The sequence below is a fragment of the Sinohyriopsis cumingii genome, chromosome 16, assembly GCF_028554795.1.
Source record: "Sinohyriopsis cumingii isolate HCF-2022 chromosome 16, ASM2855479v2, whole genome shotgun sequence".
Taxonomy (NCBI): Eukaryota; Metazoa; Mollusca; class Bivalvia; order Unionida; family Unionidae; genus Sinohyriopsis; species Sinohyriopsis cumingii.
In genome coordinates, this window is record NC_142976.1 from 57502032 (window position 1) to 57526582 (window position 24551).

The 24551-nt window shown below is 38.1% G+C and overlaps 1 long non-coding RNA gene across 1 annotated transcript; it reads left to right on the forward strand.

The window, feature by feature from the left end:
- The first annotated feature begins 1341 nt into the window (after window positions 1-1341).
- LOC149780482 (uncharacterized) lies at window positions 1342-23545 on the forward strand. The gene is made up of 5 exons (XR_016414895.1): window positions 1342-2384; window positions 2885-3006; window positions 13403-13517; window positions 22876-22982; window positions 23435-23545. It is a non-coding gene; the product is annotated as an uncharacterized LOC149780482 (long non-coding RNA).
- The last annotated feature ends 1006 nt before the right edge of the window (window positions 23546-24551 follow it).

Genomic DNA, 24551 nt, shown 5'->3' on the forward strand with positions numbered 1-24551 from the left:
GCATAGGCCCATCATGAGTCTTTGAAAACACCCAATGTAGAACATAAACAGACAAAATAAAGACACAAATACATACTGTATAACACTTAGTTTAAAACCCTACTAACTTCTCCCGCACTGCATGGTTGACCACTATAGAATAATGTGGTCTCATAAATACGTTTGGATCTTTCAATAAAGCATAATCAGATAAACTAAATAAAGGAGGCCTAACGCGACCCAGGAAAAACACATAGAGAATAAAGAAGCGTGAACCTTGGATCGAGCGTAACCTACCTATCAACATCTTTAAAGACTATTATGAGGAACGACACATATTATCACTCGAATAATAAAATAGGAAATTATTTTTTTTAAACAAAATCTAAATAGTACACCATTCCATCGTCAAAATTAGAAAACCATAAAACAAATTAAAAGATACAATATAACATCATAAAGGAAGAAATACAACTGGGAAAGATATTTGATCTATACTTGCTGTCTCAAACATAAAGAAAATATAGCATACACACAATATAACACCATTACATATAGCAAACACTGAGACCTAGGCGACATATAGCAAAGGTTACAAAACATTTCAAGGGAATGAACTTCGAGCAAGGTGAGGGAAACCAGACTCGGACGAACAACCCTTTAGATAACACTATGGAAACATAAATACCCCATCAAAAATTCTAAAAACTAAATTTTTTATATAAAATTTTGTTTTAATAAAACGTAGAACACATCTGAGGGGGAAATACACAAATATAAAATACTTTTTATTTTTTTTGGGAAATGGGGGCATCTGTCCGTTGCCCCCCCCAAAAAAAAGTGTGTGTGTGTGTGTGTGTGTGTGTGTGTTATTATACCCATTACATTACTTGCAAAATATATATGGTGCTGACATTTTTGGCAAGAGGGAGACCTACCGATATTCTGCATATAATTATTTTAATGTTTTTCAGAGCGAGAGTATTGGGGCCTGATCTGTTCAATATATTTCTCAACTGATACAGCAGGTATAATCAGAGGCGTAGCTGGGGGGGGGGGGGGGGGAAGGGGAGTACATATGTCCCCGGGCGCCAAGGTACAGGGGCGCCAAAATGAGGCTTACAACGTTACATTATAATAAGTAAACAAGGGTAATATTCAAAAATGTGATTAAACGGGGAGGGGGCTGGGGCGCCAATTTTATAGTTCGTCCCCGGGCGCAAAATATCATAGCTACGCCTCTGGGTATAATGGAGACCCGCCCCCCCCCCCCCCCCCGAGTTTGCCACAGAGCGCTCGTGTAATATACGGTTTAATACAAAATACATGATTGTGGGCAGGAATATATAAAATTTGGTCGATATACATGATCGTTGGTATCTATTCAAACGAGGGCCATGAAATACATTAGCAAATTCCTACAGTATTTTAAGGCAGGCGATTACGAATTATTTAAACCACGATTTTCATCTGTCACAGATTTTATAATCATTTTGAAGTGGCTGCTTTATCTCGAGGAAAACGAGCGGTAAGTGTTATACAAAACAAAATCTTAATAGCAATTTGATCACTTTTGCGTCATTTGACAGTAAGAATAGTAATAAATAGAGGATAATTTCTTTTCCTACGTTAGGCCTAATACCTGGTATGTTTTTTAGTGTGGTACACACACAAAAAACAACCCCAAAACAACACTAACAACATTTTAAAAAACCCACAAAAACGAGTGCCGTGCCGAAGCCACGGGCTAAAATGCTTTATTATCATTTTTTTTTTATTTATAGCATCAATCACAAATTGAAATATATACAGTATTAGCGTTGGAAAAGAAAGTTTTCTTTTTGTTATATTTTTTTTTCTCACCCTAGCGAAACACTTTCTGCAAATGACCTTAATAAAGAAAAATAATAAATTAACCTAAACCACTTTGAATGTCGACCGTATCTTTTATTTACACGGCATCATGCGCGGAAGAAAATACCAACTGAACCGGGATTTCAGACAGCAGATGAATTGAAGTTGATTCATTGAACATCATTAGCAATTGTACAATCAAACAGATGCAACAATGAAAAGTGGAACTATGAAAAATCGAGAATGTTAGATTTGCGAAGGATTTATTCCGAATCATTGTCTGCTAATAGAGAATTCATGTCAGTTGCTGTGTCGGCGATGCCCACACAGCGCGCCGTCCAAATGTGAAGTTGCGTTTTGCTGACAGACATAACACTGTGCCATAATTTATCTGATGGCATGTAAAGAAGCTGCTTAAATTATAGTATTTAAAAGTTTCTTCATTTTGTAAGAGCTCAAGAAATTAATTCTGGTTTGAAAGACAAGATGACGGTAAAACTCAGAAGACGTAGCTGTACAGTACCGTTGGTGTTGGAGACATCATAATAAAGGTAACTGCGTTAACTTCGCTTTTTGTTTGGTAATTTGTTGGATATTATCTTTTGCTGATCTTCTTTGAGCTTGGAGTAAATTTTACATTCTGAACATTTTTTTTGCACTTATCTGCTTAATATGTATTGCTGGGATATCATATAGAATATGAAGTCAGTATAATGGTACTATATTACATATTTGAATGATAAAAGACTGGTAAATGATATAATGATAAACTACAAAATAAATAATTTGCCCAATATCCCAAATATGTTAATTAAAACAAACATTGAATGTAAATTCAGATATAATGAGCAGTTGTAAGAAGTAAGAAATAACATTTTATCCATTGAACCTGTTATGTGTTATCATCATCAGTTTTAAAATAAACACATGGAGACAAGTTTGCTTGAATTCTAAAATTAACACACACACACACACACACATATGGTATTTTAATCTAATACAGAAATGGTGACATTGATATATGCAGACCAATAGTTTTTTTCTTCTACAGATATAAATTAAAAAGCCTAATTCTGAGAGTTTCACCTACAACATTCATGATGGGAAAGGGCCACTAATTAAGAGCTGACATATGTGGAAGAAAAATACCATCCATGTTGAAAAGGGCTAGAGGTAATGTGAGAAAACATAATTTATCAATCTTATTTAACATTATTGTTGATATTTTATCTCAACTGGTCAAAAGGCTAAGTGGGTTTATGTAATGGTCCAGAGTGTGTTATTTATTTCACATCCCCTTCTGTCTTTCAACAGTAAGAAATTAGCTACTTTGGAGTCCATAGTTCTGATCAATTTGTTTATATAAAACTTGGTTTTGGGCTTAAATCAACATCTTGGATAAATCTAATAATGAGGAAAATCCAAGTATATACATGTGATCATGTATAAGATTAGTTGAGTTTTTTAACCAGCCTAAAAGCCATACTTCCACAATATAGGCTAAAATCATTAAGTTGTCCTTGAAGTTTGATGAGTGTTAACCATTAATAATAATAAGGTGATCTTTCATCTGAGTATGTTACCACCGCATGCAATATTTATACATGTAGTGCAGTTTTTACTAAACGTAGAATACATGCTTATATAAATGAGATCTAGATTGAAGAAGTGAAGATGCATACAAATACATGAGGTTATAACCACTACTGCTGATTCAAGTTTGATCATGCTTGGCCATTGGGCTTATAGAGTCAAGTTTCACAATGATGCTTATTATGAGTGTGATAAAGGTATGGTAGTGAAGTGACCTTGCATCTGATTGGCAGAGTTTCTTATGATTTGCACAACAGTGTTTATGATCCAATTTAGATCTGACTTGTTTAATTATTTGCTTGTATGTCTGAGGCTATAAGCAAAATCTATGCATATAATGTGGTGGTTCTACATCTCACTAGCCATTCTTGCTACTGCTCTTAAAACTATTTCTCATTAATTTCATCAGACTTGGTGAATAGATTTATCTCATCAAGATATAGCAAAAGAGCAATTTTGTAAAAAAAATATTCATTCATATTAAACTCAAATTCTGCATCTGATTGGTTGACCTTGCAAATACTATAAGGGCTCTATTTCTGACAAAAAGATTATTTTGATTTAATGTAGCAGAAATGCTTATATGATCAAAACATTGAACATATTTGATGACAAATAAGAAATAGTTTTTCATGCAAATTTGATAAACATTGTTAAATCGGTTCATATCATTAAAAGCTTGGAAGAGTTTGATTACATGCGAGACCATCACATATTAATCATTCTTTATTTAGAGAATTATTTTTGTCAGGATTTAGTAAAATATGTAAAATCAATATGGACTGGTTTTGTTATGTACAGCAACACTAGTTGTTTACTGAGTACTGAGGGAATTGGAGTAAGGCAAGGGTACATTGCAGTAGGTAACCTGGTTGACTTGATAACAGGATTTTAACACAAACATTTTTATCAGGAGTCTAGCATACTAACCACTGATTCTGGGCAGATCCTGCCCCCATTAGTTACCTTTTAATACATAAAGCATTTGGGTTTTTTATGTCACAAATCCCATAGGGATTAAAATTAACATCATAGGTCTCACTGGATAGTTTCGTATTTTGACATCCCTCTAATTTTTAAGGTAGAAGGCATGAACCTAATTATCACAAGCCTAGCATTTATAAATTTACACATAAGCTAAATCTATAATGTGGTTCAGATTTACTTTGAGTTAGGCATGGAAATAGGTTGGCTTGTTGGTGACTGCCTGTCACAGTTAGATGAGCATTGGAGATCATATGCGTAACTTAGTCTGCAAATGAGCTGCCGACTTTTATTTGTGTCTGCTACAGAGTTAAATATAAAAAAATCTTGATGGTAGAGGGGTGATGAAAAGTATGCTAATTTGTTATAGTACTAGTGAACTTTATTCATGCATAAGGCACATACTGATTCTTTTAGTTGCCTTGTCACAGAAAAATATTGAAAATAGCTATTTCTAGTAAAAAATTAATGTAAAATGTACCTGCATCCTTTGACCCTACCAGAACCAAACTAAAAGCTCAAATTTGTGCAGCTGCTTTTGCTCATCACAAACATAATTGGGAGTATAACTGCTAACCCTACCCTCTAGCACACATTTCATTCATTCATTGGATTAAAGTCACGTGCACCTTTCGGTATGTGCGACTGTTTAGTTTGTACACGTTTGTGTACTTTTTGAATTTAGCGATTAACTTATACAATGCCCCCAAGCAAGCAAGCCGAAGCCCAGGTGCCCCAAAAGGTCCCGCCCAGGCTCTCGTCGCTGCAACCTTCTCCATCGTTGTACTCCGTTGGTGGTCTGTTTCTGCATCCTGCATCTCCTTCCTCTCTCATTTCAGGCAGTAACCGAAGCACACCAGCAGCAGTATTATTAAATTTTCGTTGCAATCGATGCCCAGTTCCCTATATTTATTGGGCTATTCCTGTACTATCTTGCCAAACATGTGATTGTCACATACGCTTCAGATATTCCTGAGTTGTGAATTTTCCTATCTTTTGTAAGGTCTATTAAATTTTGTGTACTTTGCGTACTTGAATTTTCCGGAAATTTTTTCACATCTAGTAGGCTTTTAGTAGCCCTTTATTTTGTTTTGGAGATCTCAATTTGGTTAAGTATTTCGTACGTGTGGCTTTAAACCAATCAGTGTGTTTCAGGGCCAGTAAGTTGTTGGTCAAAAGAGGGCTTTCGTGGGTCAGAATGAAAGCCCTATGTGGTAAAATTTGTTTGTAAAAAAGAAAAAAAAAAAGAAAAGAAAAGAAAAAAAAGGTGGGTAGGGAGTGTGTATGCTATATTTGTGTGATGGCTATAGACATTTTTGTTCGTTTTTCTGCTTTTCCCACATATCCCGACAACACACATTCACGCTCACTTTCTCATTCACACTTATAAGTAGATGGGGGGGGTGGCCTTATTTATTTTGTTTGATTTCGGGAAGGCAATTCTTTTCATACTGGGGGGTGGGGGTGGTTTGATTATTTGAGGCATACTCTTTTCATTGTTTCTGCCTTCATTCCCCAAGGTCTGCAAGTGTCCTGTTCTTTCTTCTTTTACTGCCTTAGGACGTTTAACTTCATTCTGTGCCTTTTCCTGCTCTTCTTTATTTCAGCTCTTTCTGCCTTATCCCGTGTCCGTTTCTGTTTTGGTCTTCTCGTCCTTTTGATACTGCCATGTTCGCCGTGAGATGTTTTCTTCGAGGGAGGTGGTTTGATTGCCTTTGTTTCCCTTCGCTTTGACCACTTGGCTATTTACCTGTTATTTTTGTTTAGCTTAGCTATTTGTGATTTATTTTAATGTATATTTTTTTTATTTTTATTTTTTTATATTTTTTTTTTTTTTTTTGAACCTACGGGGCCTAGCATGCCATTATAATTCCAAAACAGTGATTTTGTAATATTCGTCCTTATCTGGTTTTTATTGTTCGGGTTATGAGTGGCGGTGTCAGTCTGTGAACCCACTAGCCCGAGCCGGCCGTCACAATTCCCAAACAGTGATTTGTAATATTTTGATTGGTTTTTTTCTTTTTTGGTTCGATCTTTTAGGTTTATTGGTTTTAATTTCTTTACATGGTCTCTCTTTATACCCAACCCTTCATTCGGTTTAGATTTGTCCCCTTTTGCCTATTTTGTTAATGAATGTCATGATGTTATTATAGGTCATTCCTATGTTATTGTTTTTTGCCACAAGTAACTCCGGGTATGTCCACCGTTCTCCTATTTGTTCCTGTTGAGATTTTAGTTCGGCCCTTTCCTGGTTGTATTTGGGGCATATATTTATTAAGTGTGCGATTGTTTCTGGAGTTGGGCAGTAGGGGCAGTTTTCGGTTGGTCCCCTTTTTATGTGTTTCCCTGCGCATCCTGCCAATAGTGTTTTACCTGTTCTTATTCTATTTATTATTGTTATATCGTATGGATTTTTGAAGGTCGGACTTTCGACTTTTCTACTTACTTTTTTCATCATCGTGTGTATTAGACTGTTTGCATCCGATTTTTCCCATAGCTCTTGCCACATGTCATTGATCTTGTCCCATGTTATTGATTTCAGTGACGCTGTATGCTATATTTTGGGCTTTTGGTTCGTTTGTGGCGTTTTTTGCTTCTGCATCTGCTTTGTCATTGCCTGGGATTATGGATGTGAGAGGGTATCCATACGAATTCAACGTGTTTGTTGTTTTTTTCAATCTCTTTAAGTAGCGATCTTGCATGATTAATCATATTAGGTCTGCTCTTGGATTGGTCCGTTGCTAACGATTGTAGTACACTGTAAGAGTCGCTTAGAATGACTGCCTTAGTTGTGGGGTATGTTTTGACGTATGTTAATGCCATTAGTATTGCCATGAATTCTACCGTGTATATAGCGCATTGGTCTGGGAGTCTTTTTCCAACGGTGACATCTAATTTTGGGATCACTATCCCTGCTGCAGTTTTATTTGGATTTTTGGTTTTTGATCCATCTGCGAAGATTTGCGTGTATGTCTCGTATTTGTTGTCAATGTACGTTAGTATTGATGCTCTTAGTCCTATCGGGTCATTTTGTTTTTGTCCTAGTTTACGTAAGCTAAGATCTATTTGTGGTGTGGGACAGGTCCACGGGGGGTCTGGGTAGTACCTTATTTTTTCTGGGTTGATATTTGCGATTTGAAATTTCCTTTTTAATTCTATAATTATTTTCCCACTAGGTATTTTTTTATTTTTTCCTTTTGTATCGAATGGTTTGTCGCATGCTAAGAGGGCTTGTAGCGTGAGGTGGTTGGGTTGGTGTATTGATATTCGAGTCGAGTATCGCAGCATCAATTCCTTCCGCCTTAGGTCTAGCGGGGGTTCTCCTACTATTATTAAGATATCTTGTGTGGGGGTACCATTTAGGACGCCGGTGCATACCCATAGCGCTTTTGATTGGACTGTGTCTAGTTTCTTTAGTAACGTGGCGTTCGCCGCTCCATATACCTGGCAACCGTAGTCCAATTTTGCTCTTATAAGTGCTCTATATAGGGTAACGAGTGTTTTTTGATCAACCCCCCAATTCACCCCTCTGAGGTTTCTGTGGAGGTTGATGTCTCGTTTGCACTTCGTTACGAGTTCTTGGATATGAGCTGCCCACGTGAGTTCGTGGTCGAATACCATACCTAGGAGTGTCGCTTGTTTTTCGAATTTGATGGGTACCCCCTTTAGGGTTAAGTTTGGAGTGGGTGGGGGGTGGCCACCTCCCGGATTGGAAACTATGCCTACTGTTTTTAGAGGTGACAATTTAAATCCCCATTTATCTGTCCAATTTCCTATATCGTTTAGTCCTTTTTGTAAGTGCTTGGTCGTTTCTCTGCTGGCCGGGTTGCCAGTTTTCCATACGGCGCTGTCATCGGCGAATTGGGATAAGTCAAGGTGGTTGGGTTTTACCGCTGTTTCCAGGTCGTTTATCATTATATTAAATAAAGTTGGGCTGATTACGCTTCATTGTGGTGTGCCATTTTCCAGTTTGTATCGTTCGGAGTAGTCTTGTCCTAGTCTGACTTGTATCTTTCTATCGGTTAGGAAGTTAGCAATAAATTTGTATATATTGCCAGTTATTCCGTATGGTTTAAGTTTACTTATCAGTCCCTTAGTCCACATTAGATCATATGCTTTTTCCATGTCTAAGAAGATGGCTGTAACATATCTGGATTTTTAAAATTTTTCTCTAGATGCTAATTTGACAGCGGTTTCTAGTCTCATGAGTTGGTCTATTGTGCTTCGGTAGTTGCGAAACCCGCTCTGTGTATTAGCTAGTAGTCCTTTGCTTTCTAAATGGTATTTCAGCCTGTTGTTTACCATAATTTCCATTATTTTACATATATTGTCTGTTAGTGATATGGGCCTGTATGATTTTATATCACTTGAGGGTTTTCCAGGCTTAAGAATCGGGACCACTACTGCCTTTTTCCATCTTATAGGTATGGTACCGGTTTCCCATATTTTATTAATGAGGTTAAGTGCAATTGTGACAAGTTTTTTGGGTAGGTTCTTGTACATTTCATACCCCAAAGTGTCCTCCCCGGGGGATGTGGTCTTTTTGCCGGCGAGGGCCTTTCTCCATTCGGCTTCTGTAAACGGAAGGTTTAGTGGGCCGTCATTATTTCCTGCTTCCTTTATGTTGTCAGAGTTGCTTTCCTCAAATTGCCTTTTATGATTTTTAAACTTATCCTCTAAGTTGGTATTGCTACACATGTTGGCGAAATAGTTTGCGAATAATTCTGCCTTATGTTTGTTGTTTTGTCCAGGTATGTTGGGGGTTATTGATTTAGTTTTGCCTCTCATTTTTTTAATTCTTTGCCACACCTCCTTCGATTTTGTGTTAATATCTAGTTTTGAGCAGAATTCTCTCCATGAGTTTTGTTTAGCTATCATAATAGTTTGTTTGGCAGTTTTTTCCTTTTCCTTGTAGTAGTTAAAGTCCCTATTATTTTTAGTTCTTTTGAATTTGTTTAGAGCTCTTTTTTTCTCTTTAATTGCTATTTTACATTCATTATTCCACCAGGGCACCGTGGGTTTGGGTGCTACTCCTTTAGTTTTAGGAATTGTTTCTTGGGCCATTGTGTTAATGGTTTCTATTAATTTGTCATTAAAGGTGTCAATGTCCCGGTGATATATGGTTTCTGGGTCGATTGAGTCACCTATCTGTTTGAACCTAATCCAGTTGGCCTGTTTGTATTTCCATCTTGGTGTGAAGGACGCTTTATTTTGAGGTATTCTAATTTGTATTTCTATATTTATAAGGTAATGGTCACTTCCCATAGGGTCGCTTTCATCAACTTGCCAATCAGAAATGCCTGCTAATCTTGGTGTGCATAGAGATAGGTCTATTGCTGATGTGTGACCTGTTCTGTCATCTATCCGGGTGTGCATTCCGTTGTTTAGAAAAACTAAGTTGCATTTTTGTGCCCATTTTTCTACAATTTTTCCTTTAATGTCCGTCTTTTGACTCCCCCATAGTTCATTGTGCGCATTGAAGTCCCCGCATATTACCACCCATTCTCCACAGTCTTTAATCATTTTGATTGTTTCGTCTGCACTTAAATTGCGCTGCTCATTTGTTTCATAGAGGTTAACGATTAGTACCTGCTTAGTTTGAGCGGTTATTTTGACTATCTGTATTTCGAAGTCATTGGGCGGTCTACTATCTGTTAATTTATGCATTTCTGATGTAATTCCATCTCTAACAAAGGTTGCTAACCCCCCTCCTCTTGCTGTGGGGGATCGATGCTTTAGGTATTTGGTGTTGTAGCCTATGATGTTTGGGATACGTGAGGTATCATTTAGGTGGGTGTCCTGTATGCATATAACATCTGGTTTTCTTTCCTGTTCAAGTATTTTGTTATTTAGTTGGTCAGCGTGGGCCCTAAGGCCGCGTGCATTCCATTGCCATATTTTGATTTCTGCTCTGGAATCCATCTCTAGTGCAAAAAGTCTTAATAGTTTGTTTAATTTACTGTTGTTTTCATTTTATGCGTGTTTCCTACCAGTGAGGGTGCTACCTATTTATTTTGTTTTTGGTATCCTAATTTTTGTTTTGGCCTGCTTATAGTTTACCCCATGGGAGATCATATATTCGACTATTAGGGCTTCTCTAAGAGCCCTGGGGCATTCTGCGTGGTTTGGTTTGTGGTTACCACTACAGTTAGCGCAGTGCTGATTGCTGGCGCTACATGTTTTCCGGTCTGGGTGGTGAAGACCACATTGATTGCACCGGAATAGGTTTCCGCAACTCTTAGAGTAATGCCCCCAATTTTTGCAGTTGCCACAGAACCGTGGTTTGTTTTTGAAAGCAAAAATTTTTTTAGCCTCGAGTTTTTCGGCTATTTTGATAGTTTCTGGGGTGGCGCCCTTAAAAAAGAGTACCACTGCAGTGCTATCCTTTCCCCTTCTTGTTTTTAGGCGGATTGCTTTCTCTACTTCCTGTCCTTTACTCCTTATGTAGTCTACTATTTCATTGGTTTTATTTTGAGTTGATACGTATATGACTCCTTTGTTGTGTGTTTTTGGGGGGTTTGGGTCTATGTGTTGTTTTGTTCTGTTGTGTCTAGTGACCTGAACATTTATTTGGCCTATTCTTTCAATTTCCATATATTTGGCAATCTGTTGTTCAGTGGTGCATTTGATTATCAGCAAGTCGTCTCTAGTGCTTTTAAGCGTGAATTCTCCTTGGTGATGTTTGTTCAATTGCCATGCTATGGTTTTAAAGGCTAACTTCGTTATTTTGGAATTTACTCCCTTGACGAAGAGAGTCAGTTCAGTGGGGTGTTTCTTGTTTTGGATATTTTGCAGACTGGTCTTTTTTCCCCTGGTGTTTGTCTCTTTAGCTGACTTTGTTTCGTTGTCCATAACCGGCTTGCTGGGTCTTGTATTGACAGTTAGTGTGTTCCTTATTCTTTCTAACTGGTATTTGGGATTTGGTTTTCCTATTATTCTTACCTTTTGTTGAGTCGTGTGTGACTGCTTTATTTGTGGTAGGGTGAGGGCGTTCTGTTTCATCTAGTAGGTTCTCAGTTTGAGTCCCCTGGCTGCTAGTGTTTTTAACCAGCGTGGTCTGGGTTGTTTTTGTGCTTGTTGAGTATTGTTCCTCAGTTTGGGTACTCATGTCGGATGTAGTTTTGCGGTTACTCGGTAGATTGTCCACATTCTCGTTTACGCTTGGTGACAGGTAGAGTCTACTCATCGAGTCAGTTGGGGTCGAGTTGAAAATTGGCGTTAAGAACTGTATCTGTCGTTTTTCTCTTAGGGGGGATGAGACTGCTTCGGAGTAAGTTTGCCTTAGTTTATCTGCCTTTAGGTTGACCAGGCAGCTGAGATAACTATTTGATGATGTGACATTAATTTTGTTGTTATCCATCTTGAGTTTCTTTATTTGATGTAAGGTATATATGACGGGATATTTCTTTATCTGTCTTAACTATACTTTATTCTACTTAGTACTATGAAAAAGCAACAGCTGTAAGGGGATATGCAAATAGCTTTTATTCTGATTTGTGTAATTAATTATTATATTACTATTATCCAATTTAAACTTATTGAAAATTATTTTCTAGCCAAATGGTCAAAGTAAAAGGTTTTACTTACCCCGATCCAATTTTCTTTTTAAGATCTTTAGAGTTTTTAAATACAGCCTTCTAATTATACAAGTTTCATTACATTGGTCAATAATTAGTCACATGTGATGACACTTGTAACTAATCAAACCACAGCAACTGAGAGCAGACTAAGCACTGATATTTATATGGTACAGTGGCAATATACAGTCTGTCTGCTGCAACACATGAAACAAACTGGACAAATCTGAAAGCCTTGAATTTGACTTTATTTATCTGTATGGTAGAACAGAACCTGAGTTGAAAAGCTTTTAAAGAAAGACCTTGATATCAAACCTAATAATAACTGCAGGAGTTATATTATGGATAATTAACCATTCTCTCAGTTTCAAACTGGGCAATCCATCCCATGGGGTTCTAAATGTAAACCAAGTGTAACTGATATCCTAATGAACTGTAAAGACCATAGCAGCACAACAGCAGGGGACCAGGTATGTCCAGATCCAGAAATCACAGACCAGTTTCAAACTGATGATGAACCACATAAAAATTACACATCTGCTAGAACTTATGTTATGAAGATAACTTAAATTGCATTATTATTAATCCTCCTCCTCACATTCATCATAATTGAGATGCATCATATATGTTTTATTGTAAAATAGTTTATGCAACATAATTCAGTGAAGACCTTTGCTGCCAATTTACCAGTGAACCATTTGTTTCAATGAACATATTTTATGTTGTAACAAGGAGCATCATTTAAACATTATGATACACTTATCATACCTGTATATGAAATCTTAATACTAACACTTATACTTGCAATACTACTACTAATAAAAACACCTGCATTGATAATTTGATTATGTTCAATTGGACTTGTATCTAAATGATCACCAGCTGTATGAAAAGACATATTTTAATATATAGATATTGGATGGAATACTAGTTACCACAATTGAATAGTCATATGATAAATGATATATTATTTTAAACAATTTATATTTGCAGTGAAACATACTTTTACATTATTTTCACTTAAATTTCATTTATAGAGCAGTATACTCTGCATTCATTAAATTACTGAAATGGTTATAATACAACAACAAATACTGCAACTTCCAGAATCACAAAAATCAAAAGATATAAACAAAAACTTCCCTACATGTATCAACAGTTGTCACTTAATAGACAGAACTCTGAAGATTTAGAATAGGATGTTAACAAATTAGGTATTCAAGTTAAAAAGAAAAAAATACCAAGTAAGCTTACTACCAAAAAATCAAACAATAACAGTGAATTTTAGTACATTCCCAGGAAACAGAATATATGATTTTTCTTAACTTGATCTGATACATCTTAAATCTATAGAAAATGATTCATATCGTATGACTAAAATATTATGTAAACAAAAATTCCATCACTTTTTTCAGATGCAACATGCATACCCCAACCCATCCTTCTTGATCATAAAGTATACCAGCATTCCACTATAAGATGGGGAGCTGTAGTGGCTCAGTGGTTAGCTTTCTGGACCTGTGAAATAAGGTAGGTTCAAATTCTACCATCAGACCAACCTGGGTTAGCTACCATGGTGTGTCCTTGGGCAAGGCACTATACTTAAAGTGCCTTGGCACTAAATAACTTACTTGTGTTGGTTTACCATAAAAGGCCAAACCAAACACAAAAAAACAACAACTTTAAAATATGAGTTTTGTCAATACTAAGTAATTGAAAATCATACTGAAGAAATGTTTTTGTTAATACAGATTAATGGATCTGAAAAATCTCTTTCTTCTGCAGGAGTTTAAAATGTTAAATTAAAAAGGTCATGGTACACATTGCCTTGTTCGTACACATCAGGCTCCGTAACCCATATCCAACTAAAAATTTTAGTAGAGTCTGAATAAAACATATTTTAATCTGGATGATAATATTCTTTCTCCATTCATATATTACACCACCAAGATTGATCCAAATAAGATTACATTTTACTATAACACTGAGGATGAGTATGCCTCTTAACAACTTACAAATGTGGAGAGAATGGAGTTAAACTGAACTTTGATTTCTTTTCAACCATAGCACAAGATGATCATTTATTATGAAAAAACCTGAATAAAGTTGGAGTTCATAACCATGACAGTCTTGATACAATATAAATTCAATATATTATTGTTGTCTTGAGGTATAGTTCTGTATATTACAATCTCACACAAGATCAGGGTATATTTTAGTACCATACAGTTAATTCGGGATTGTATTAATACCTATTCTGGTGAATGAACATTAAATAAGATTTACTATTTTGGAACCAGTTGCAATAAAGTTTACTAAACAAGAGAAAATATGACTTTACTATAATATCTAAAATGTAAAATCTGCAAACAGAATACTTGCTTGACTTTACACTTCAACTATATCATAATATTTATTTGAAATGAATTTATACAAATGGCATTAAATTGGGTTTCAGGCTGGTAATGACAATGGTAGTAGTGAATAGGGACGGTCTAGGGACTAGGGAACTTCCATGTTAAAAAGGGTATATCCACTCTGGGGACTATGTAATTTAACATGGGAGAAAGAAAAAAAATATCCATTCTAGGGACAAGGGGAATTTAACATGGGAGAAAGAAAAAAAACTATTCACTCTAGGGACAAGGGAAATTGAACATGGGGAATAAATCGTGGGACTGTCTTGGGACTAGGGGAAATGGAACAGGGTCGGGACCCTATTTTAATAAGGTCCCGACCTGATGGGTCTATGAAAATGGAACAGGCGAAAATTGAAACAGGGAGGGGTCTCTATTTTTTTATTATTTTTTTAAACAAAAAAATAAAAAAAGGGGTAGGCAATTGAAAGTCAAGATCTTTTCGAGAGATAGGAATGGCCCTGAAAAGGGCCTTTGGTTTTATGTTAATATACCCTTAACATAAAGGGCATCTGTGACATCTTCTTGACCTTAGGCTGTGCCTGACTGCAGGACCATAGATTAAGACTCTTTTGAGGCATCCTTGATGCTCCACATAAGATTCTTCGCATCCACAGGCTGGTGTCTGTCCTGTGGATAACTGTCCAGTTGGATCGGACATACATTGATATGTCCGTCCGGAACATCATCGAAGACACAAGCGTTGAAGATTGTACATCGGTCCACATGTTGGGGTGCTGAGTAACAGGTGAAGGAATGCAGTGAACTGTACTTATTTATAGGGGGAGGAAGGATTGAAACGGATTGAGTTTGTTGACCAATCCAAACACGCGTTACAAAATTCAGTCAGCCCACGTCCAATCCGAAGAGAGCAGTCTGTGACGTCACATAGTCTATATAGATTCGCTAGCGCCTGTGCGTAGTCAATCTAAGCGACAGTTTTTCAACATGACGGAAACTCAGAAAACGATCAGTTTGGGTGCACTGATGGTGGAGACTACCCAAGGGAACCCAGACTTACTTTCAGAAGAGGTGAATTGGGATTTTGTGGATTTTTTTACCTTGCAAGAATTTGTTCCTGAACCTTCGTCACCTTCTCCTTCATTACCGCACATGGAAAATTTTAGACAGAGACAGAAAGAAGAATTGGAGAAATTTATACAACAGCAAAAGGAAGCGGAACAAGCTTTTCTCCTACAGCAACAGCAGCAAGAAGAAGAGGTAAGAAAAAAACAACAAGAAGAAGACGCAGCAGCAAAGAAACAAGGGTGTCAAAATCAAACGGTCACGGTACTGTTAGACATTTTAGTTAAGAAGTCTGAAACAGATGTATCAGACTTCTTTATTACGGCCGAAGAGAATACGACCTTCCCAAGCTAAACACTCCAACCCTGTGACTACGCCTACTGCACCATCCTTAGTGATTTCAACGAAATCATCATCAACAGTACGCAGTCCAGAAGTAGGCCTTGGCCATGGCAAAGGCTTAAGACAGTTAAAGTTGATTGTTTAAACTCACCCCTTACACCAAAAAAGGCCCTTTTCAGGGCCATCCACGTCTCTCGAAAAGAGATAGGCTTTCAATTGCCAATAACTAATAAAAACCATTTTACCCAATAGTACCTGTCTGTGTATGAGTGTGCGTGAGTGTAGGTTCTTATTTTAAAATCAAAACCCAAAGACACTTACCTTTTATAATTAATTTATTCTTTTATAAATATTTACAATTCACAATTCACAACAGAGCACTTTAAAAAGTTCATAGACTTATTCTGTCTCATTGTTCACTCTCTGTTTTTTTAATTTCTTCACCGTCATAGTCTTTTCCTCCTCTTCCTCTTCACTTTCTTCCCTTCTTTTCTTCTCCTGTTTCTTTTTCTTCACCTGTCTGTTTTCTTCCTCTTCTTCTTCCTCTTCCTCTGAAGAATCCCTCTCTTCTTCTGACTCCTCTTGTTTCTTTTTTGGGCAGTCTGGTGACCAATGTCCTTTTTCTTGACAATAATAACAGGTATCTTGACTTTTGTCTCTTCTAACCCCTTTTTTTTCTTTTTTGACGGTCTGGACACTCTGAAGACCAATGCCCTTTCTTCTGACAGATATAGCAAGTATCTTGACTTTTATCTTGAAAGGAAGGAGAGTAGTCCCTCGGCTGGTCTGAAGAGAATTTTCTAATGACCCCTCGCAAAGCTCTGATGAAACGTTCGATCTTGGTAGTCTCTTCCATTGTTGTGCTCAGTTTGAGAGTGAAATGAATAGTGAAAGGACAAGACACATACCCTTTATATATGCTGGTCTGCTATGACTATAAATTAATCCATGGTGTTTAAACTTTAGTCATTTGACTTTTTGCTATCGAGATGAAATGATCCAATTCATTTGAGAAGAAAGAAGAAGAAAGTAAGAGGCAGAAACGTGATCTATCGCCTCGTACTAGGGCTGAAGTCTTGGCACAAATTCATGCCAGTGATTTTGAAGAGGACATGAGTGAACCAGAATCCAAACCCTCTAAACAAAGTTTACCACCCTTAGTCAACCCTGAAAAGTACTATGACATTCGAGAGACGGAAAAGCGTCCCTCTAGAAAATTTAGAACTACGGCTTACAAATACACAGTGAAGTTTAAAGATTTCAAGTCTGAAGTACTGTTAGAGAAAGCAAAAGGGTTCATCACCGACATGTGGGATTCTTTGCTCACCACACTCAAGCGACAATGTCAACCCAAAGAAGATGATCGCTTGAGACTTTCCATACAACATGATGGCTTGAAATCCCCTGTTTGGATCGAGTTTAGCAGCCCTGCAGAATTGACCACTTCCAAAGTCATGGACAAGATTCAACACGTGCAACAATCTAATGACCAGTTTGACATCACCGATGGAAAAGCCACACTGGACATGACCCACGTCTCTCCTCCTCAAGGGACCGGACAATGCAGAAAGACCTTATTGGTCAACAACCTTCGCATTACCAAAACAAGTCTTGTCCAAATTAACAATTTTCAAGACCACGTGTGTTTAGCCCGAGCCATCGTGGTGGGATGAACCTATGCCGACAAGAACGACACGGTAGAATGGAAAAGAGCCTGGGAGAACATTCGAAAATCGAACCGAGCCAAACAACGAAATGAAGCAGAACTTCTGTTACAACAAGCATGCCTGTCCAAAGACACATCCTGTGGCATTCCTGAGATGCAAAAATTGCAAGATGCCCTAGCTCCACGATACACCTTGAAAGTGCACCCTCAAGAAGTGCGCGGGTCTCTGTTGTTTCGAGGGAAAGACTTTAAGGATGGAAAATACATTCACCTCTATCATCACGATGACCATTTCGATACCATTACCACTATCACTGGATTCCTGGGATACAAATATTACTGTGAGAAATGTGACTTATGATGGTTATAATAATCGAGAGCAACACAAACATTGTGGATCGAAATGCTCAGGATGTTTGGCCTCTCAACCCTGTCTGAGCGAAGGGCAAGAACCAGTGCATTGTCCTGCTTGTCTGCGCACATTTGTCAGCCCTGCCTGTTACCAACAACATCTGAAGATGCAAGGTTCACAGAAGAAATGTGCTTGTCAACTCCTGAGATTGTGCCCAATGTGTGGACAAGGTCTATGTATCAACAGTACCAAGGCACACGTATGTTCAGGAAAGAAAAAATGTCACATTTGTCACTGCATTGTGGACTTGGAACACCAATGCTACATACAAAAATACCAATCCCAACCAGAGAAAGAGGATGGTCACAAGAAGAAGAAAGGCAATTTCATCTTTTTCGATTTCGAATGCATGCAAGAGACCAGTATTCACATTCCTAATTTCTGCGTGGCTCATCGAGCGTGCGAGAAGTGATTCAAGAACCTATCTTGAGTTATTGCCCTCACTGCAGTAAGATTCCTGGAGGGCGTGAAAAAATCTTTCAAGGACTGAACACACTAGCCGATTTCACACAATGGGTCTTAGACCCCATCGACAAGACGTGGAGCCAAGAGGACATCGAACATTATTATGGAGATTGTCATCACCATGCCACGGTGATGGCTCACAATTTCTCCGGATACGATGGACAGTTTCTTTTGAGATGTTATACGGAACGTGGCATCGAGCGTCCTAAAATCACTTTGAACGGAGCCAAAATCATTTTCATGCAAGTGGGACAAGTGCAGTTTAAAGATTCGATGAGCTACTTAGCCATGCCTTTGAGTCGAATGCCTAAAATGTTTGGAATGACAGAAATGGCTAAAGGGTACTTTCCACACTTTTTCAATACAGAAGCCAATCAACACGCCGTTCTACCCCATTTGCCTCAGGCTCACTATTACGACCCTGACAACATGCGTACTGAACGAGAAACTTTCTACGCTTGGTACCAGGCTCACGCCTCCGACCCTTTCGACTTTCAGGAAGAAATGCTAAAGTATCGTCGTTCCGACATGGACATTTTACGGCGATGCTGTGGAAAATTTCGAGAACTGTTCATGGAACACGGAGGGGTTGATCATTTAAAAGAGGCTTGCACCATTGCCAAAGCGTGTTCCTTAGTCTACCGACAACGATTCATGCTTGAAAACACTGTGGCTGTCATCAGTCCTCAAACGACCAACTATGTCAAACGTCAATACTCGGTCAAAGCCCCATGCTGGTTGCATTACATGTGCGACAAGGAAGACAAATGGATTCAGCATGCCCGCAACGGACAGGGCGAAAGATCATCGGAATGCATTCGGTCAATGGCTGGGACTTAGAAAACCCCAAGATCATGTACGAGTTTAACGGTTGCTTATTTCACGGATGTCCCGTCTGTTACCCTGACCGCGGCACTAAAAATCAGTTCTTACAACGAACCATGGAAGACTTGTACCAGGCCATTTGTCAGCCACGCCTAAAGTTAGAACAGGAAGGATACCAAGTGGTGGAAATGTGGGAACACAAATACAATCACCGTTTGAACACCGATCCTGAGTTTAAACGCCTCATGGAAAGTTACCAGTTCATGGACCCCCTGAACCCAAGTAATAGTTTGTACGGAGGAAGGACCAATGCCACCTGTTTGCTGTACCAAGCTGACGAAGAGAAAGGAGAAGAAATCAAATACTTGGACGTGTGTTCACTGTATCCCTATGTGTGCAAATATTGTTGCTTTCCTGCAGGGCACCCACAATTGTTCACCGAACACATCGACCTAAAAAACATTCGACAATACGAAGGCTTGATCAAGTGCAAAGTTTTGCCTCCCACGAACCTATACCATCCCGTCTTACCTCGCCATTGCCAAGGCAAACTTGTGTTTCCTTTGTGCCGTACTTGTGCTGAAACGTGCAACCAAGATCAACCTTGTCATCACACCCAGGAAGAACGGGCCTTGACGGGGACATGGGTCAGCGTAGAATTGTTCAAAGCTCTGAACATGGGATACCAACTGTTAGAAGTGTACGAAATTTGCCACTTTCCCAAGACACAATAATTCCACAAGGGTGACCCCACGCAGAAAGGCATTTTCGCAGACTACGTGGATGCCTTTTTGAAACTGAGCAAGAAGCCAGTGGCTATCTGTCCTGGTGTCACACTCCCGAAGACCAAAAGACATTCAGAGAGAAATTCTGGGCACAAGAAGGCATTACTTTAAATCACATTGAGAAAAACGAAGGCAGGCGATCGTTTGCCAAAGTGATGTTAAATTGCTTGTGGGGTAAAATGGCACAATGACCGTGTTTACCCAAGACGGAGTATTTGACCGAACCTTCCCGCTACTTTCAGATGATTCACGACAAAGCCAAATTCATGAAACACGTGGACGTCGTTCGTGAGGATTTGATCTTGGTGAATTACGAAGAAGATCTGAACTTTGTAGAAGATGACCCTTTTGGAAATGTCATCATTGCAGCTTACATGACAGCTCATGCTCGCTTAAAATTGTACGAAGCTTTAGAACTGTTAGGGGAACGTGTCTTGTACTTTGACATGGACAGTTGCATTTATATCGATCACCCGAGTCAACAGCACCCTGACATCGAAGGAGACCGTTTAGGAGCCTGGACAGACAAGCACCCCGATGACAAGATTCTAAGTTTCGTTAGTGGTGGTCCCAAAAATTACGGCTACGAATACTGGGACAAACAAGGAGAAGTGCACACGAAGTGTAAAGTGAAAGGACTTACTCTGAATTATCGTACCAGTCGAGTGGTCAACTTTGGCATATTGAAAGAAGCCTTGCAGTCTAGAGAAAGTGACCACCTATCAACCCAACAAGATTGTACGTTTACCCACACACCACATCGTCAGTCGACCCTTGGAAAAAGTCTATCAAATCGTGTAGCAGAAGCGAGTGCGGCTTCCCACCCACTTTACTTTGCCGTATGGACATGTCGGTATAAAACATTGGTTGTAAGAGGATAGCCACCCACCAGAAGGATGACTTCGCCGCAGCAAGAATCGAGTGAGAAATCCAGTGAGAACTCCAAGTTCAAACCCTACCATTTTCCAGTCTTCTTACCTGACTATTGTGATTGTGCCCGTCGATTGGACACGTTTCAAAAATGGCCTACGGATAGGGAAGGATTACCTTCTTCGTATGTTTTAGCTAGAACAGGATTTGTCTACTTCGGACCCGAGTCAGGATTGGGATACGAAGTACAGTGTTTCGCTTGCGGACTGAAGTTACGAATGGATCTATGTATCTACAAAGATTCAGCTATTCTGGAACATACTTGATGGTCTCCGCACTGCCCTTACCTTTCAATGGCCTTTCCACCCATTAAACTACGGTACAATTATGACGGTACCTTCCAAAACTAGACGTAAACACATTGCATCCTATTTCATTGTTGTTTCTTTTCCACATAATAGCTTATTTTTTATAAAATGTTAAACTTTACTAATCTTTTTTCAAGATCACTTTAGTTTGCAAAAATATATCTTGTCATTTATTGGCATTCTACATTGAATTTTGTAAACTAGCTATAAACCTGACCTAATTACTCAACTTAACTGCTGACAGAAACAGTCTACAGTAAATGTATTTCATTTCTATAGCTCGATGGATAAACATTACATCTTTTAAAGCTGTGCACAGAATAGGCCGACATATCACGAGTCAGGAAAACATGGGGGTGGTATCCCCTGTGTCCAAAATTAATATCATTTTGAATAGAATATTCTAGTGACAATTGCCTCTTTTCAAATGGTAAGCATTGCTTTTTTTATTTTCATCAATCTGTCAAATTCGGTATGCATTTTGCTTTAATATTTGAGATGGAAACCTTAGGTGCATAGAAATGTCAGACAGCATTGTACATCATGGATGGTGTCCAACATACTTTTATGATCATAAAACAAAATCCCATTTTTTAGTTATGGCCACTGATTTAAAAAATATTCATCCAAGCTAAATATAATAATAATAATAATGAGGACTTTGTATAGCGCCTAATCTTTAGAAGCTCTAAGCGCTTTGCAACATTAGACAACATAAAAACATACACAATGATATGATTACAAAAACAAACACCATGAAATTAGAAAACATAAAAAACATGCTGAGAATATTTAAGGTAGTTAACATTATTAAGTCATTAAGTTTGTTTTTGTAGTCAGAATAAGTAGTTTTGAGAGCACTCTTGAATGGGATCACTGCGTCTTTGTGTCTAAGTTCAGTGGGCAATTCATTCCATGTTGCTGGGCCCTGGTATGCAAAAGAATGCTGTCCATGTGACTTTGTTTTCATAGTGAGAATAATGAGTATATGATTGTCGGAAGAGGAGTGTAAGTATCTTGCTTGTGTGTACACATAGGTGAGGTCGGATAGGTATGTTGGACTAGAGTCTGTCAGTGAAACGTAGCACAGAGAACTAATGTTGTGTTTGATTCTGGATCGAATGGATAGCCAGTGTTGGGTACAGAGCAGCGGGGAGGTGTGCTCTGATTGTGGTACTCTAAGTATGATCCAAGCAGCTATGTTTTGAACTTTTTGAAGTCTCTGCAGTAGATATTAAGATGAACCAGACAGAATTGAGTTGCCATAGTCCAGTCTTGAAAGCAGTAATGAACACACAAGTGTTTTAGTGGCATCAACTGAAAGATATCTGAGAATGGAGCTGATGCGTCTCAGCTCAAGATACGCAGCCTTGCATATGTTCATGACATGTTGGTGCAATGTGAGAGTACTGTCCAGAGTAACACCTAGGTTTTGTACTGATTGTGTGAATTTAATGTTGGTGTTGCTGATATTTATTGTGTGAGGTAAAGGATGTGAATGAGAAAGTCTTTGATAAGTAAGTATGGCTTGATTTAAATTGTGTTTTTCATGTGACTTGCCAGAGATTTTTAAATGAATTGATAAAGTAACTTGAGACACATTTCAAAGTACATGTTTTAAAAATATTCCATTGATTATTGCTGGCATTTAGAAAAATGCAATGCATCCTTTGTTGTGAAACTTATTTTAAAACATTGTATTACTCATGCAGAAGCCTGCTTGAAAACTAATGGCAAAGCAAAGGCAAATGGAATGGAAGAGACCATATCAGAGACCCTCAAATATGCACCCAACCAACGCAGAATGATAAAAAACAAGGTAATCCAAATGACTCTTATTTCATCAATATTGGATTCAGTTTCGTCTTTTAAAGCATAGTATTTGCAAAGCGGATGCATTTCTAAACTGATAACAAAATCAGCTTATCCTATTGCCCAGGACTATCAGAGCTAGAGTCCAGCTAACTACAATATGCATATATCTTGTCTGATCGGACAAGTGCCTCCATTTGGAATTTTTATTCACATGAAATATTTGGATGAAATAAATTCATCTTTGTGCAAATTGATTGCACCATCCACTTGCCAGAAATGACAAGTAAGTGCAAAGTTATCTTGTATCATGGCTTAACGATAGTAAGGGAAGCACAAGTGCAGTGAAGAAAATTTCATACATTTTTATAATGCTGATTAACATGACTTCTGCATATGTAACTAGTGCTGAGATGATATGACTTTATTTAAGCATTACAATTTTGTTTTAATTTGCAGGTGCCTGAGCAGAAGAAGTAATAGATAAACTTTACAGTGGAGTTGGAGACTGATTCTGATTCATAATCTTAATTAAATCTAGAAAATAAACATTAAAGTCATATTAAAATATCTGTTGTATTGTTTCCTTCTTTCATTTTTCTCTTAAAAACAAATGTCTGAACCTTTAGTCTGTAAATTCAGTGGATTCCTTATCAGCCCATCTACTTTTACTTTACACCATGCTACTTTAAAAAAAAAATGAATTATCCCCATTGGGGTAGGTCCCCCCAACCCCCCACCCTACTTTGTCAACTTACCTGCCACATTTAAATCTAATGGAAGGCCCTGCTGTAAAGCCTGTTAGTAAAACTACCCAACAAGAGGATTTCATACATTTGCAACTCCTAGATGGATGGTAATGTTTTCATTTTTGTAATGTAGATTTGGACATTCTTGCCACCAGTATGGAATATGTGTTTCAGAAACACAAGCAGCTTTCATCAGATTTGCATATAGGTTTTATATGTTGTGAGTATGTTGTAGGAAGTTTTTTTAAATAACATCATATGAGATGATGCCAGTGGAAATGGCAGAAAAGTGTCTGTATTGTTCACCAACTACACCTTGTTCTTACAAAATGTGGCTGTTACACATTCCCATGATGATGTCACTGACAGCCATCAGTGAGGAATGCCCCAACAAGCATAATACAAATTGCTTCCATTGTAATTGTTACAATTCCATTCTGACCACTCCGGTGTCCTAGTGGTTAGAGCGTCCGCCTCAGAAGCGGGAGGTCATGGGTTCAAACCCCAGCCAAGTCATACCAAAGACTTACAAAAATGGTATTAACAGCTACCTCGCTAGACGCTCAGCATTAAGAGGTTAGTGTTAGGACTGATCGGCCTGGTGTCAGGATAATGTGACTGGGTGCAACATCATACTACATGTTTGCAGCATGATGCCCCAGTGCTATACATCACTATAAACTGCCACACTGCAGACATCGTAGCAATATGACTGAAAAATTATTCAAGCTACGTTAAAAATCCAATCACACACACACAATTCCATTCTACGATCCAGAACCAACACTAATTCCGTACTACAGTTCTTGCATTTCAATCCAATTTTG